We start from the raw sequence: 4,082 nt of genomic DNA, 5'->3' as shown, positions 1-4,082 counted from the left end.
CTGTAACGCTTTTCCCAATTTTATTTTGAGTTGACAAGTGTGTGACATGTTTCTCCCTCTCAGTTTTGTGTGTATATAGAGCAGTCTTGTGTTGATGATGTGTGTGTGTGTGTGTGTGTGTGTGTGTGTGTGTGTGTGTGTGTGTGTGTGTGTGTGTGTGTGTGTGTGTGTGTGTGTGTGTGTGTGTGTGTGTGTGTGTGTGTGTGGGTGTGTGTGTGTGTGTGTGTGTGTGTGTGTGTGTGATCTCAGCCAGACTCCACAGCCAAGCCTGTCGTGTCCCTGGACGTGTTAACTACTATTCCGTCACACATTAAAAATAAATATGGAGTGTGTTTGTTAGGAGGCTGCTGTTGTTGTCATGCCCTTTGGTAACGCACCGCATCAAGCCATAAGTCCTTCAGATAATACACAAATAACACTAAGCCATAAAAGCCTTAAGACCTAAATGAGTTCCACATAAAAGTATTCAGAGTAATGTACTTCTACAATTGCTAAATAAAATATTTGTATGTAACCTTTGCCAACCGTGAAAAGATAGCACCATGGTGCTATGTGTTGACGTGGTACTGCAATAGGAAGTACAGTACATAGGGAAACGAGCTCAATGTGGAACTTTCTCCTGTCTCGGTCCATCTTTCCAAAGAAACATACACAAAGCAGTTCCCACAGTTGTAGCAACGCTGTGCTGAGAGACAGAGCAGAGCGATATTACTCAGGGATGACTTAGTGATGACTTAGTGATGATTTCTGGTGTTTTCCAGATGACCATATGTGATTGACTGACTCCAAGTCGAAATGATAGTGAGAGTCAAGCTGATATGACAGCAGCAGAGTAACACTGACATCATGATGGGCTAGGAACACCCATCCATCACTCTCTCATTCACAAAGTCAGTCCGCTGGGTGGTTTAAAGTAACTATCCAGTGAAAATCATATTCCGTTAACTCAAATACTGTTGTTGACTCATCCTATGCTCATATTTGTGGCCAAAGCATTAATAAAACATTTTAATTTTTTTTTTAAAAACACCTCAAACTTATATCTCAAAGTGAGCGTTTAAAAATGCTTGCTATTTCCTCATAGAGAATGATGGTATACTCCGGAGGATGTCGAGCTGGACAATCAGCGGCCTACTCGTGTGAATATTTTTAATTTCCTGTATAGGCCCACTCTGCTGTTGTGGTACACCCACACCATTCCAACACAGAAAAGCTGTTTTTTAACATGCTAAATAAAAAAATGTTGGAAGGGAAATGACTTCACTCATATTGTTATTAATTATAGGTCATATTTCATAGAAATCTGGAAACACTGGACAGCTACTTTAAACCCGCCACAGTCCAAACATTCTTCACGTCACACTTACGTCACTTTGGTCCGAGCCAGACGGAAAGAGAGAGACCAGAAGTGCAACACACGCACGCACGTACAGACACACGCACGTACAGACACACGCACGTACAGACACACGTGCGCACGCACACGCGCACACACAGATACAAACAGACACACACAGATACAAACAGACACACACAGATACAAACAGACACACACAGATACAAACAGACACACACAGATACAAACAGACACACACAGATACACACACGGTTTAGAATAGATACATGGTTTCAGAAGAACATGATGGACTACAAAGACAACATGGATGCTAGCCGGAATCATTGATCCCTCTCTGATATATTCAAACCATGCAGCACTAAGTGTTCCATAACCGCCCTACCTGTTCATTAACGTGACGCTGCCTGCCGCCACGGTAACAAGCTGGACCAGTTAACAAGGCATTCACGTCTGTCTGCGCCTTACCCAAGTCTATAACCTTACCCAACAACTACACACTATGAATGGAACTCCTACAATACACTGACAATTAAACTAAGCCCAGATTTAGAGAGTAGAGACACACCTCAGTCCAGAGGCGAAAGGCTCTGCTGTTTAGAAAGTAGAAAACGACGCTCTGTGATTGAATGTTCACATTGTTGTGTCCATGTGGTCACAATAATAAGTAGGAACGATTAGGTCAAGGATGGATCAGTCACACAAACACACACACACACACACACACACACACACACACACACACACACACACACACACACACACACACACACACACACTCACACACTCTCTCTCTCTCTCTCTCTATTGCAAAGTGTAGATCAAGCGGACCCAGGCAGGCAGGTATCCACTTACACTTACAAAGGCACACATGCTAATAAAAACACTGTGGGCTCTGGGGGTAACACTCTTAACATTCACTAAGTAGCACACACTGGCACGCAACCCAGCAAATGACTGACACACACAAAAACGCACACATACACACACTGTAAAACAGGCACACACAGACGTTGTAAAGGACAGACATACACGGTTCCAAAAAAACACCCTCGCAAACACATACGCTACACACACAAGGAGAGAGACGTACACATACAAATGCACACGGACTGAACCGACACGATCCGCAGCAATAAATACAACTAGAGAAGCCTGGTCCAGTTTATGGAAACCCTGATCAGTTGTCTCTATGTACTCTCTGCCTCATACGCTCAAGCTCTGTCTTTAATTGCAACTGTTTCTGTTAAGGCTACCTCTCCCAAACTCTCTAACTTCAACTTCAAACTCTAAGAGCAGAAAGAACAGAACGGCAGAAGGAAAAAGAGGCGAGCAACAGTTCATATTGTTTCTAAAGTTCCCTGAAAGTAGAAAGTACTCACCCACTCTAATGTCGTGCTGGCAGACTGGCAGACAGACTGATAGATGGAATGCTGGTCCAAACAGACTGATAGATGGAATGCTGGTCCAAACAGACTGATAGATGGAATGCTGGTCCAAACAGACAGATAGATGGAATGCTGGTCCAAACAGACAGATAGATGGAATGCTGGTCCAAACAGACAGATAGATGGAATACTGGTCCAAACAGACAGATAGATGGAATACTGGTCCAGACAGACTGATAGATGGAGGAAAAAGAGTAGAGGAGGGATTTGTGTATGTTCATCAGTCTCTTTGACAGCAAAGAGGATAGCAATGAGTTTCTCTCTCACTCCCTCCCCTTTTCTCTCTCTCTCTCTCTCTCTCTCTCTCTCTCTCTCTCTCTCTCTCTCTCTCTCTCTCTCTCTCTCTCTCTCTCTCTCTTATTCAACACTCTCTCTCCGCCTCTTCCACTAAGAAATAATCATGCTCTCTGATTCATAAAGCCAGCCTTTGTCACATGATCCAACACTGCAAATATACAGCACATTTTTTCACCGGCCATAAAATCCCTAGAGGGAGAAAAAGCCCCCGGAAGCTTCATTTTCAGTTTTGAATTCTCTCCCTCTCTCCCTTATTCTCATTTTCTCCCCCTCCATTTTCTCTCCTCTCTTTTTAGAACTCCAACTTTCCCTATTTTGTGTTTTTTATGTGTGAAATGTATTAACTTAACTAAACAGAGTCAAACATCCAAGAAATTACATATATATATTTATTTATTTATTTAATTTTTTAAACATTTTCTTCCCTTTTCTCCCCAATTTTTGTGGTATCCAATCGCTAGTAATTACTATCTTGTCTCATCGCTACAACTCCCGTACGGGCTCGGGAGAGACGAAGGTCGAAAGCCATGCGTCCTCCGAAGCACAACCCAACCAAGCCGCACTGCTTCTTAACACAGCGCGCCTCCAACCCGGAAGCCAGCCGCACCAATGTGTCGGAGGAAACACCGTGCACCCGCCCCCCTCGGTTAGCACGCACTGCGCCCGGCCTGCCACAGGAGTCGCTGGAGCGCGATGAGACAAGGGTATCCCTACCGGCCAAATCCTCCCTAACCCGGACGACGCTAAGCCAATTGTGCGTCGCCCCACGGACCTCCCGGTCGCGGCCGGCTGCGACAGAGCCTGGGCGCGAACCCAGAGACTCTGGTGGCGCAGCTAGCACTGCGATGCAGTGCTCTAGACCACTGTGCCACCCGGGAGGCCTAAATGACATATTTTGACAGAAGAGGACTGGCCACCCCTCATAGCCTGGTTCCTCTCTAGGTTTCTTCCTAGGTTTTGGCCTTTCTAGGGAGTTTTTCCTA

General features: G+C 44.9%; 1 protein-coding gene across 3 annotated transcripts in view; it reads right to left on the bottom strand.

Moving 5' to 3' along the window:
- LOC129860575 (retinoic acid receptor gamma-A) overlaps positions 1-3,034 on the bottom strand; it is a 74,784-nt gene extending 71,750 nt beyond the window's left edge. Inside the window, exon 1 of one of the 3 annotated variants that reach the window (XM_055931095.1) lies at positions 2,737-3,034. The gene's annotated coding sequence lies outside the window, so the exon portion shown is untranslated. The remainder of the gene's footprint in view (positions 1-2,736) is intronic. The other 2 variants (XM_055931097.1, XM_055931096.1) reach the window with 2 other exon arrangements.
- Between the last annotated feature and the right edge of the window lie 1,048 nt (positions 3,035-4,082).

Source organism: Salvelinus fontinalis, chromosome 8, assembly GCF_029448725.1.
Source record: "Salvelinus fontinalis isolate EN_2023a chromosome 8, ASM2944872v1, whole genome shotgun sequence".
Lineage (NCBI taxonomy): Eukaryota > Metazoa > Chordata > Actinopteri > Salmoniformes > Salmonidae > Salvelinus > Salvelinus fontinalis.
This window is presented reverse-complemented; position numbering and strand designations above follow the sequence as displayed.